Here is a 14,252-nt window from a genome sequence, read left to right on the forward strand (position 1 = left end):
GGGTTTCATTAATTTGTATGCATTTTTCATTTTTGTTTGGGACTTTCAGTCAGCACTGTAAATACTGTAAATAGTTTTTTGGGCTCCGATTTAAAACTGTTTTGTGTGTCCTTTGTGATATTGATATATATTTGCCACATGACATTATTTTTGTTTTTCTTTATGTGCACGAGGAGATAAAATTTCATTTTATTTTTGCAAAAATCCAACCCTTTTGTGTCTGTGTCTCCCTGTCTTACACCATAATCCTGGTCACACTCGGTCCCGCATACTAGACATCTCAACCAGTGAAAAGAGTTCAGTGTTGGTAACATATAGTTGGTACTTATACCATGAAAACATAGCTGCTACTTAGAAAACATGAATACATATATAGAAGTATCAAGTTATTCACTCTAAATTAAAATAATATGAAAATGAAATAGAAATACAACATTAGTCAATATATACAAATAAACCTATCTATAGCAAAATAACAATTTAGTACCTAAAACAAGAGATGCTCCCCTTCATTTGAACTACCTGTTGATCTCATGTGTTCATAGGCCTCAGTGCTTGAAGTGGACCTGAATTACTGGAGGCACTCCATTTATGGTGATACACTAGCATTCGAAGGAAGGGGTTTGTGGTTTGGTACTCACCTGTACACTAAGAAACATTGCTGGTACAGTGGAACCTCGGTTCACGAACGTCTCGGAACATGTACAAATCGGTTTACGACCAAAAATTTGCCAAATTTGTGCATCTGTTCACGACCACAGACTCGGTATACGAACAAGCCAGTTTCCCTTTTGGTTTGTGCGCGCCGATGATTCCACATGCGTTCAGTCTCTCCCTGTGCAGAGAGAGAGAGAGAGAGAGAGAGAGAGAGAGAGAGAGAGAGACATACACATGCGAGAGGGCGAGAGAGAGACGGTTAGATGGCTTGTTTTTAAAGAGACAGATCCGAGCATTGTTTTAACCTCGTTGTATTTAATGAAGACTTTTTTCTATTGGATTTTAACCTCCAACTGTTTACAGAGATTGGTTCGTAGTGTGCATTGTTGCAATATTACTTTTTTTGGTGGTTTATTAAATTAAGGATTTTTCAAATGTTCATTTTTTTCCCTGTGCTTAAAACTCATTTAAAAAAAAAGTGGTTTTAGCGAGCCGTTAGTAGCACTACAGCGAGAACTCTTGCAGTGTTAGTTTTCTCTGTTGTTCAAGGTTTTCTCAGTGTTATTCAATGTTTTTACATTTAGTTTACTATTTTGCTGTGCATTCTATGGTATAATTAACTATATTTGTGCTAAAAAATCTTAAAAAAAATATATTTACATACAGTTTGTATGGTCTGGAACGGATTAATTGTATTTACATACAATCCTATGGGGGAAATTACTTTGGTTCATGACCAAATCAGTTTACGACCACAGTTTTGGAACAAATTATGGTCATGAACCGAGGTTCCACTGTACTCTAAATAGAAACTGGAATAGGTGCCAGTACCACTTGAAGCATCGATATGCCATAAACTTAACTTGTGATAAATATTTGCATAATAATCTGCCATTTCTTTGCTTACATTTTAAAATTAATTTAATATTAAAACATTATGGTGTTTACAAAATATGGTAATCCTGCTTTGCATGCTTTTTATTTGGTGTCACATTTAATAAGTATATGGGTGCAATTCCTTAAGAAATTAAAGATATCATTATATAGTCTGAGTAAAATTTTACACCGGATGCCCTTCCTGGCGTAGCTCACCTAATCCAACCACACATTTTGTTGCATTCCCTGTGGAGTGTTGAAGAAATTCAACTGTGAATGTAGAAAATTAATCTTTACCCACATGTTGCTCTTCATGGTTTCATGTGCTTGAAGCATGCTGTCAGCTTGCTGGCACTTTGATGCTCTGCAGTTGCCAAGAAAATAATTACCAACATCTTGAATACCTTCCATGCAATTTCCTCTCTGGATCTTTGAACCACTTGTTATTGATGATGTGCATTCCCTGAATATGACACTCCTTGTCACAGCTAATGAATAAGTGGCTGACGTGTACTTTGCAAACGCTAGTCTGTTGAGAGTTGTTGGTTTGTTCTGTGGTGTGAGATTTAAATAAAAAAAATACATTTTGCTCTTAAAAACTTGGGTTTTGGTTGCCGCTAAGGAACCGTGTGGGAATTTTTAAAGCTTTTTTCCCTTTAGAAGGGTTTTTTTTTTGCCCGCACAAGAGCAAAAGTAGCTGAATGTTTGTAAGTGCGCTTGGAAACGTTATTTGTACTTTTATCTGTTCTTGTTATCTGTATTTGAATTAGCATCGAGGAGGCAGGGTAGAAAAGCAGCAGTAACTGATATTGGCATTTGTAAGTAAATAACCGCGTCGTCGTAACAGCGATTCCTTAGTTTAAAGGAAAATAAAAAAAGGCCGCGGCTGACTTCAAAGCAGTAAAAGTGGAAGGCTCAGCAGTTCGCAGGTAAGCGGCCGGCGTTAAGACGCAGTAGGAGCAAATAAGGTAGTAAAGTTTTATTTATTTGTTTATTTTAGATTAAACAGTCCTTAGCGGTCCAGAGGTAGACCAGTTAAGTGGGCGACAGCGTATTGGTTCATTAATACGGGGGAATACAAACAGTGCGAGTGAAGTAAGACGAGCGCAAAGTTAGAAGAGACAGTGAAAAGTAAAGTTAACCTCATAGAAAGACAAATAGCAGGCAGCTGGGAAGGAGAACAGTACAGGAGCTTAAGGAAAAAGGTGGAAAATATCTGTAGCAGATCTTAGTGTTACTATTTAAGTTAAGGAGCAGCTGAAAGAAGAAGAAATTTAATTTTAAGAAAAAAAGAAAAGGTAAGGCAGTTTAGTAATCCCAAATCAAATTTTAATAATGAGGCCAGTGCAATGCAAGTCCTGTTGGATGATGGACTTTTTAGATGATGGTTTGGAAGAGCCAATTGTCCATGAGGGCAACATCTACAAGAGATACCAGCTGATCCAGCACCTCGAGCTCAGGGTCGCTGAACTGGAGGAGGAGTTGGCTGACCTTCGTTGTAATCAGAGCCGTGACCACGAGGGGGGTGTGCACCCCGAGACAAGCCGTGCCCACCCTGCGAAATGCTCTGTCTATCCAATGAAAACTCTGCAGAAAAATAATATTTGATTTTCAAAACGGAGTTGCTTTCCAATTAGACAGGCACCGTGCTGCTCACAATTCACTTCGCCGCACATTTTGAAACTGTTGACCGCATAACCGCATTCTTTAATTAAAACAGTGTATACGTACCATTCTTTTATTTTCTGGTTGGTAACACCAAAGGCTATGCATAGTTGGCTTATTAAAAAGCAGACATCTTCAACCTCTGTCCCTCCGCAAGCTGCTGGCTTCACGGTTGAGCCCAGCACCGCTGCTACCAACACGAAGCACAGCGCACCTACGTCAGGAACTGACACTCCAAAAGATGTAGATAAGCCTACACAATCCTCCAGCTCTGCGCCCGTGTCGGATACTCCAAACCTCTGCCTTCAACAAAATATACTGTTCGGTCTGCCTGACTTAAATATGGATAGCCCATCCCAGCCCATTTTAATTAATTATTCCAAGCGCGCATTCGCAAAGACACTCAAATGTTTTAGTGAAAGCTGGTATCAGTATCGACCATGGCTTGAATATTTTGTTGTCCGTGATGCCAGCTTTTGCTTTGCCTGCCGCAAATTTAGTGTTTCCAGTTCGGACCGCGAGGACATATTCACCAAACACGGCTACACTAAATGGAAAAAAGCTCTAAAAAAGACGGTGGCGGTATCCACAAACACGCGTCTAGTATCCCGCACGTCAGAGCCATGTCTGCATGTGTGGCTGAGTTAGTTTATTATGTGTTATATTTTTGTGAACATTCTCAAAACTATTTTTTTTATATACTGGAATTGTTCTGTTTTATATATTGTGAATTTTGTTTAATGTGAATGCAATCATTGTATCTTTTGTATATACTGTAGTTCCTGTTTGCCGGGGGGGGGGCTTTAATTAATGTAACACCCATAGGACGCACATGCAGTGTTCAGCAGACTCCTGGCAAAAATTTGATGACGCTTTTGCAGGTAAGGCGCTTCTCAGTACTCTCCGTCTCTCGTGTAAGCTGACAAGCTTTGAATTAGTGTTTTCTGTCTGAAACTGCATGAAAACGTCACGTAATATGGTTATTAATGTATTTTGATGTTCTGTCGTCACTTTTGGTCGGCAGAAATGGATTTTATAAAAGTGTTTGGTTTAACGGAGATCCAGCCTAATTAGGCATATTGTTTGGCTTGCTATAGGAGACTGAGAAAGCGCCTGACGCTGCGTGTGCCCCTTACTGCTTGTTTTGTAGAATAAATGGCAGAATTCGAATATTGGTGTGTCTGTCTTCCCTTAAAGCATCAGAAACCATTCTAAAGCCGCTACACATGGTAAAAGTATCGGCGCCTAGCAGAGACGGGTGAAAGCATAGTTCAACTACTGGGTCCAGCCCAGATGGAAAAGAATAGATATTATGTGAAAAGCCGTTCAGTCCAACAGAGTCACGCTGTAGACTGCAATACCTCACGGAACGCCCTCCATATCACGGAATGCCCATAGCTTCAGTCACGGAACGCCCTTCAGAGCACAACATAGTACACACGCATGTAATGACGCAATTTATCATAACGCCCTTTCCCAGCGTCACTCGTATCATGCCCTCTGCGAGACAGTGTTGACGCGCTCGTTGTACAGAATGCTGTAGTTGTACAAATTACAACAGTTTTCTATCTGGTCAAACATAAATGACTACCAGTTTCATGCTTATGCTATCAAATCATTCTAAGCTCTTTCACGATTCTAACACTTCGCCGATATAAAGTACAGTTTTATGTTGTTTTTTTTTTTTTACTATTTTGAATGGTTGTTCATTACGTTTTCATCTGAAGTGTTACATTATAGTAAAAGTAACAAATCTTATTACTATCCAGTGTTTCAAACGGAATGTACCTCATGAAACTCATACCTATAGATTTTCAATCTATAAATGTATTTCATATTCCCACTAGCAAATTATACACGTGAAACAATAATAAGCTTCATTATTTTTAGAAGGTTTTCAAAAACAGCGCTACATATAAACTTAGTTTTAAAACTGACAAGGAAACATTTTAGGAAACAGTCATTTATTTATTGATTTGATCCATCAACGTTTTCATTAATAAAAGCTGCATGTGTGAAATACTGGATGTCATTTCCATATCAATTGAAAGGCATGTGACAGCCAGTAGATTTTACATAATTTTACATTTTTTAACTTTTCAGTTTGAGACAATCGTGATTGTTCTTAAACCTTTTTTGTGCAACATTTAAGTTGATTGGAAAGACCCAACTTATACCAACATAGACTCAAGCTGTCTTTGAGTCGTCGTCTTTGTAAAATTTTTATAAATATCAAAAACTGTTACAATTACTAATAATAATAAATAGTGGATCAGTTACAGTGCGCTTTCAGCAGGGAATTATCCCGAGGTGATCTCATCATTAAACATACAGTATTTATTGTCGTGTGCATACAGTACAATAATATTGTTATTTACTGTACATGCCTCTCCAGAACAGTGATAATATAATAAAACACAACAAAGATATAGAATACAATTTACAGTAGAGATATATATTCAGGTATATTACAAATATTTATACCTAGTCTTTTTCTTACGTTTCTTATTATGATTGGCTGTTCAGTAACTCTTTAACTAAACACTTTCTTTGAAGCCATACTTAGCACCATTGGTTCTTTACTATTTGCCAGAAGGGAGGATTAAGAAAAACACTTGTGCAGGATGGCCGAGTGTGTAATAATCTTAGCAAAATGTCTTCTAGATATCCTGGACAGAAGACAGCTGGGTGACAGTAATAGTTTGTGGCTTTCACCACCCTCGCGTGTGTGCCCTACCAGGATGTGATGCCGTCAGTGAAGATGGACTCCAGACAGCACATGTGAGACATCTCAGGAAGGCATTGGTGAACTTGGGAATAGGCAAACCATGCTGTTCTCTCCTCAATTCATCAGTGATTGTTACTGTATGAAATTTAAACAAGCTCACCATTTCTACAGCACCCCACAAAAACAAACCACAGCTTAATTCATTCTCTGAAGTCTATGACCTGCTCCTTAATTTTTGGCCATGAAAGGTCAGATTGTCCTGGGACCGATGAGTCAGCAGATAGACCTCTTGTCTGCAAGCCATTTAATCATTGGTGGTGATCAGGCCTATGATGGTGATGTCAGCAGCATTTTTAATGATGGGGCTGTTATGGTGTCCGGACACACACACACACATATATATGTGTGTGTATATATATATATATATATATATATATATATATATATATAGTGGTGTGAAAAACTATTTTCCCTTCCTGATTTCTTATTCTTTTGCATGATTGTCACACAAAATGTTTCTGATCATCAAACAAATTTAACCATTAGTCAAATATAACACCAGTAAACACAAAATGCAGTTTTTAAATGATGTTTTTTATTATTTAGGGAGAAAAGAAAATCCAAACCTACATGGCCCTGTGTGAAAAAGTAATTGCCCCCTGAACCTAATAATTGGTTGGGCCACCCTTAGCAGCAATAACTGCAATCAAGCGCTTATGATAACTTGCAATGAGTCTTTACAGCTCTGGAGAAATTTTGGCCCACTCATCTTTGCAGAATTGTTGTAATTCAGCTTTATTTGAGGGTTTTCTAGCATGAACCGCCTTTTTAAGGTCATGCCATAGCATCTCAGTTGGATTCAGGTCAGGACTTTGACTAGGCCACTCCAAAGTCTTCATTTTGTTTTACTTCAGCCATTCAGAGGTGGATTTGCTGGTGTGTTTTGGGTCATTGTCCTGTTGCAGCACCCAAGATCGCTTCAGCTTGAGTTGACGAACAGATGGCCGGACATTCTCCTTCAGAATTTTTTTGGTAGACAGTAGAATTCATGGTTCCATCTATCACAGCAAGCCTTCCAGGTCCTGAAGCAGCAAAACAACCCCAGACCATCACGCTACCACCACCATATTTTACTGTTGGTATGATGTTCTTTTTCTGAAATGCTGTGTTCCTTTTACTGATGTAAGGGACATTTGCCTTCCAAAAAGTTAAACTTTTGTCTCATCAGTCCACAAGGTATTTTCCCAAAAGTCTTGGTAATCATTGAGATGTTTCTTAGCAAAATTGAGACGAGCCCTAATGTTCTTTTTGCTTAACAGTGGTTTGAGTCTTGGAAATCTGCCATGCAGGCCGTTTTTGCCCAGTCTCTTTCTTATGGTGGAGTCGTGAACACTGACCTTAATTGAGGCAAGTGAGGCTTGCAGTTCTTTAGACGTTGTCCTGGGGTCTTTTGTGACCTCTCGGATGAGTCGTCTCTGCGCCTTGGGGTAATTTTGGTCGGCCGCCACTCCTGGGAAGGTTCACCACTGTTCCATGTTTTTGCCATTTGTGGATAATGGCTCTCACTGTGGTTCGCTGGAGTCCCAAAGCTTTAGAAATGGCTTTATAACCTTTACCAGACTGATAGATCTCAATTACTTCTGTTCTCATTTGTTCCTGAATTTCTTTGGATCTTGGCATGATGTCTAGCTTTTGAGGTGCTTTTGGTCTACTTCTCTGTGTCAGGCAGCTCCTATTTAAGTGATTTCTTGATTAAAACAGGTGTGGCAGTAATCAGGCCTTGGGGTGGCTACAGAAATTGAACTCAGGTGTGATACACCACAGTTAGGTTATTTTTTTAACAAGGGGGCAATTACTTTTTCACACAGGGCCATGTAGGTTTGGATTTTTTTTCTCCCTAAATAATAAAAAAATAATATGTAATTTAATTGTTCCCAGTTTAGTAAGCATGCTTTAAAAACTGCTGAAACATTCACCCAAACATATTACAATAGAAATGCTACATCTAAAAAGTTATACATAATGGAAAGTGTTTACCTTAAGCAAACGATCACTCCATTCTAGACTGGTTGATTTCTGAATGATATTGAAAAGGAAAAAGAAAGTCATCACCTTTAAGGCATTGGCTGTGCCATAAGAATCATTTCACTACATACCTGACAGGACTGTGCCTTTGTGAGGTACACTTTGCTAACAACTAAATGTAACCATAAATATGCTGAATATGATTGTACTGGCATAAATAATTCAGTCAACATTTTCATATTCTTTAGTAATGGAAAAGTAGGGTGGGGGAGAAAAGTCCTTGCTCTTTCCTATCTTGTCTGGAATTGCTGGAAGCAGAAATAATTGCCATTTAATAAATCAGTTAGAGCACAAGCACACAAAACACTCATTTTTAAGACCACCATTCTCTGCCCCCATAATGCCACTGACACACCACAGGGCTGACGAGAGACACAAGTCAGTGACAACCTCACCGGAGACCTGCTGTGTGACCAGTTGGTCAAAGTCTTTTTATGAAGTTCTAATATATAAAATTAGTGTCAGAAAACTTTTCAACTGATAATTACGAAGCACTGCCTGTGGGGCACAGAATGTCCTTCTTCTCGTGTGGAAAGTGAAGACTGATGTCTTGGCTGGAAGAAAAAAAAAAATTAGAAATACTGTAAGCTGACAAATTCTTATAACTGTTCTTCCCTTTAAAAAAGCTTGAAAAGTTACACACCTTTAATGCTGGCTTTGCGAAGTAAGAGATGAGACCACCATCTTCTAATTTTTGGCATGTCTTCCTAAAAAATGTAAATCGGGAAATTACAATAAATTCTATGAATAAAAAAAATCACAATATTCAAACAAATATTACACTTAAACCACTGACCTGACTGAAATCAAATGCTCATCCAGTGGCGATGTAGAGAGCATACTAAAAAAAAAGCACGTTATTATTTGAAATCAACATTTACATCTTACTACTGGCAAAGTGTCATCCACTTACCCTGAGCAGTCCCGGCTGTCAATCTGTTTGGGTAGATTCTACCAATTTAAGAGGTGATTAGCAAAGGAGATATGTGTGTGTGTGTTTTGTCTTATACTAGCAACGCATATTTATATTTACATTACCTTCTTCTGTGGTTCTTTCCAGCTACCTGGCATTATTTTAGAGGCAATTTTACTACAGATAAAAATTGTTTTGTCAAAATTGATTTATATTATATTAATATATATTAAAAACAAAGTTGATATGAACTTTGCAAATGGAATATCATTGTAGAACTGGATTAATAAAATTTAATTCTGAAAATGTGCCAATTAATAATTTTATCACACAGAAGATACTTTACTTAACCAAAATTTAGCTGGAGCCTTTCATCACTTTTTATGACAATGATATTCATTTCAGATTACAGGAGTAGAATTATTAGTAATAGAACAGGTATAGAAACAGTGAACATCAGATAATATAATCTCTAGCATCTTTTAAATGAACAAATAATTTATGAAGGGAGTGACTTTGGCTTCACACATGAGACCTTAGCACACCATTACAAATATTTTAGAACCTTGAGGATGTTTTACCGCTGTGCCGTTATGAATTATTTACACAGCTCTTTCAAAATAGCTTAGTGAAAACTATTCATCCATCCATTTTCCAGCCCGCTGAATCCGAACACACAGTCACGGGGGTCTGCTGGAGCCAATCCCAGCCAACACAGGGCACAAGGCAGGAACCAATCCTGGGCAGGGTGCCAACCCACCGCAGGACACACACAAACACACACCAAGCACACACTAGGGCCAATTTAGAATCGCCAATCCACCTAACCTGCATGTCTTTGGACTGTGGGAGGAAACCCACGCAGACAACATGCAAACTCCACGCAGGGAGGACCCGAAGCATCCCGACTCCTAACTGCGAGGCAGCAGCGCTACCACTGCGCCACCGTGCCGTCTAGTGAAAACGATTAGGATCAAATTTTTTAAAGAAGAATAGCTCAAATGGACAGCAGTCATCACTAGGTAACAGAAATAACAGAGTAAATAAGGAGCAGTCCTGCTAAAATGCTAATTTTGGGAGATTTGGGCTGAGGTTCAAACTGAGTGAACGGAACATATGAACAAAGATATAAAAAAGAACATTAAAACTTTTAAATGCTGGGACTGAACAGTTGAACAAAGATCAAGAACAAAGAACTTGAACTCAAATGGCAGAGGCTGGGCAGTGACTGTTGCAGTGGGCACGGAGGGCAGAGACTGGGTGGCGACCTGTGCAGTGGGCACGAAGGACAGAGACTGGGTGGTGACCGGTGCTGTGGGCATGGAGGGAAGAGGCTGGGTGGTGACCGGTGCCATGGGCATGAAGGGCAGAGGGAGCACTTTAGGACCTTTGCCACAATCTGACAAGTGCCTGAGGAACTGATCTTTATGAACTACTGTTTTCTGACAATAACAGCAATGGTACTGGCCTGATCCCTGGCAGTTCAGTGAACACTTGTATATTTTAAAACCTGAAACAGTACAAAGAAAAAAAAAGGTTAATATTCAGAATTATTTTGCTAAACATTTAAAACTTAACGAAAGAAATTCAGATAATCCTTAAATTTAATAGAGTTAAAACAAGCAAATCCTGTCCTATTATTCTTTTAAACAGAACAAACTAATTAAAGATTCTGTCAATGATGCTTTTAAAAATTTATGAAAATATACTATATGTTGCCTGTCAATTGTAGGCAATGTAATTCCACACTTACATTCTGAAAAATTAAAGTATTTGTAGTATAATCTTTGTCATATTCTACTAAATATTTTAAAAGAGAAAATTGTTAATACACAGTCATGAATTAATTAATTTAAAATTATTCAAAGCTAGCTTTACAAAAGGTTAAAATGTACACAGTATACTATTTTGTCAAATAAAATCATGTTGTTAAGGTGAATATCTAGCTTCATTATAGTGTATTAAAAGTGTCAATTAATCAAATTTTACAAGTTACAAGATATATTCTAGAGCACTTCACATACCTCCATGAACAACTACTGTCCTTTTGTGGCTCTGTAAGTGGCTGATGATGTCTGCATAATCTGATCTTTTATAGCAAAACAGACAAGTAAACTCCTGAGGACCAAACACAACTGGAGGTTCCTCTGTGGTCTTCAATATACTTATGTGTCTCTGGTGAATTTAAAATAGATATAAAGTTCTTAAAACTGACAAACATGCACGAGGACAATCACTTCACTTTATTTCAATTGAAAAAAAACTTCAAAAGCAGAATTTTTGAAGAATGCAGGAGAGGTGGGCATGAAACATGTAATATTGTTTTAAGAGTTCAAACAAACTGTACTATCATTGAAAGAACTTTATAAAATAAATAATAATAATAATAATAATAATAATAACAACAACATGATTCTATCCTGACTGTTCTTTTCCTCATTATTGTCTACAATCTAATTTGAACTTTCTTGAACTGAAGGAAATTGAATATTGCATTCACACTTGCCCTTTGTTTGTAGCTACTTATTAAAATGTTCAGTTATGTACTGTAAATATATATACAGAACTATGAAAAAAGATCATCTAAAGTGACCTAAGTATATTCAAACTTTAGACTACCAACATTACTATAATTGAAAAACCAGTATATCCACTATTAACTGTGTTTGTCTTAGAAAATTATGCAAACAATAAGCTTTCTGTGGAACATTACCTTATAATGGCTCAATCTCTCTGTATTGGCTTTCTGAAATATATTTTGATATCTAAAATACCAAGTTACTGATAGGTTTTACTTCTGATTAACTTGCATATACGTGATATACAGGACAAATGGTGAATGATATTCTGGCAATTATAAGTACTTGATCACGGTCACTTATATTTGATTACAGTCCGTTACACTTCGCTATGGTTAATTATACTCAACAACAGTCAATTGCATATTATAAAAATTGTTATAAAAAATTATTGGCTGCTGAATCCGTCGATTTACTACTCAGAATCGAGTATTCCGATTAGCCCTGTAACAATTAGCTACACAAACCATCCTGTTTGTTGTTTAACTGTTAATACTTTCTTAGAGCACTTAGTACAGCACGGAACCTGAAAGTTGATTCAACATCTTTATTACACTGTGGTATAATTCGGACCCTAGCAGTAAAGTATAATATTACCTAATACTAGTACAACTTGCAGCAAACTCACTGCCATCTTAATTTCCAACACAAACTCTTCTTCTTTCCTCGCAAAGCTTTCAGAAAGATTTGTTCTAAGTCCACCATTCCTCCGGACTCCGACAAAAACAATGATGACGTCTCGAAACTGACATTAGAGGACGTTCCGTGACTAGTGTTGGGGGGCGTTCCGTGATATGAAGCGCGTTCCGTGTCTAAATTCCTAGGTATTGCAGGCTGCAAGCAGACCCTTCTCGTTCAGTTCCTTGCAGTCAATGAACTGGCTCTGCGTGGTCACAATCACGTAGGTGGGGAGGCGGGACTTTTCCTTAAGTTCTTTGATTACACAATCAAAAAAAAAGCCAGACTTGCAGAAATTGTAAAATACATACCCAGACAATGCAAAATAAACATCCAATGATGTTATATGATGAAATAATTGAGACTCTTGCCAAAATGGTGGTAAAAGATAAATCAGGACCAAATATGAAAAAGCTGACTCTCCTGGGGCCTCATGTATAACTCCGTGCGTAGAACTCGCACTATAACATGGCGTAAGCATAAAGTTTAAATGTGCTTACGACAGAAAAATCCAGATGCAGGAATCTGCGTGTACTCCAACTTCCACGTTCTTCCACTACATAAATCCCGATCAGCGTGAAAAGTAACGCTCGTGCACGCTTTATGTAACGCCCCAACTCCTCCCAGAATTACGCCTTTTTTAATATGCAAACGAATATAAATCAAATATTTAAGCTCAGCCTTCTGTGAAAAGACAATGGGAAAAGCATGGGCGAAAATATAAGAATTTCAGCGAATACCAAACGGAGGCAAAGGAAAAACATACTATTTGTTCAAATAAACCGTGATATAAACAACAAAAGGAAGTTGATCGAGTGACATAGCGTGTTGGAGAAACTTGAAAGCTCACGTTCACAAAATCGCACAGTGCCAGAAATTAAAAAGAAGTCACATATCACCGCCGTGAAAAGACGAGTTGTAGCCCACTGTCTGAGTGTCATATGAAAGCTAATTAGGGTACAGAGAAAAAAGGCACACAGTGGGGAAAAAGCACGAAATGTCAACTTCAATCTCGACATTTCCACTTTAATCACGTAGTTTATTTTGTCATTAAAACAGATCATAAACTTCATCTTAAAATCGTTTAATTAACCAGTTTCTCAAATCACATCGTAATTAAAGTAGCACGTTAAATGCTTTGTTTTGTATTTGATCTTCTATGTGCTCTATGTGTGTGAATCACTACTTGCTTCTTAAACCGGCTCTCTTCCTCCAACTGGACACAAATTCCATTACATTCGTGATATTACAGTTCTCTGAATAACTAAAATACTGAGATGTATACGTGATATCATTTTCATGATGATAGGAGTTAAAGCACTTTATTAAACATGAGTTTCACGGCGCAGTGATTGTGTGCGACCTTTGATGAAATAATTTATTGCAGCAGTACTCGGGGGCGGCTCTAGGCTTGTGGTGGCACTGGGCAGAGGAAGAATCGGTGGCTCCTTCGCCCGCCAATGTCAGTAAGGTAGCTTATGCACGGTGGATGGCCATGTCCGTTGCAGACACTGCATAGCCACCTCGTGCTCATGACACAAGCATTTAACTTTTGCCGAAATTTGTCACTGCGTTTTTAGCTGTGTCTTTATTTTCTCTTTCTGTTTTATATTCAATATATATTGGCGTAGCCGCCACTGCAGTCCTTGCTTTTCTTTCCCCAAATACCCAATCACCACACAATCAGCTCTGTAATAGAAGTTAAGCCATCTGTAAGCTTAGAGCGCCGATTCTTCAAAATGTTTAAGGAACATTGAAATATCTTCGTAGTATATGTTTAATTATTCTATCCTTCACGACACTCCCAGTGAAGAATATAGATTATTTAAATGAAGTTAAAGTTTTATCTGTATAATATAATAAACATATTTTGCTGCATTTCACCTTAAAAATGATATCGTCATCATATGTAAATACGCCCTTTATAAAGTGGCTCAGGTTGTGCGATATTATAACTGTAGTGCAAGTTTACAGTGGGGTGATTGTACTTATAAGTACAAACAGTTCTACAAGGAGCATTTGATTGAGTGTGTTTATAGTTCTTGTGATGAAACTGTTTCTGAACCGCGAG

The 14,252-nt window shown here is 37.8% G+C and overlaps 1 long non-coding RNA gene across 1 annotated transcript; it reads right to left on the bottom strand.

Annotated features, from left to right (window-relative positions):
• Positions 1 to 10,367: 10,367 nt before the first annotated feature.
• Positions 10,368 to 10,998, bottom strand: LOC120539817. Its single transcript, XR_005635690.1, has 2 exons — positions 10,949 to 10,998; positions 10,368 to 10,434 (listed from the first exon to the last, which is right to left on the bottom strand). It is a non-coding gene; the product is annotated as an uncharacterized LOC120539817 (long non-coding RNA).
• Positions 10,999 to 14,252: the final 3,254 nt, after the last annotated feature.

Source organism: Polypterus senegalus, chromosome 11, assembly GCF_016835505.1.
Source record: "Polypterus senegalus isolate Bchr_013 chromosome 11, ASM1683550v1, whole genome shotgun sequence".
Classification (NCBI taxonomy): Eukaryota; Metazoa; Chordata; class Cladistia; order Polypteriformes; family Polypteridae; genus Polypterus; species Polypterus senegalus.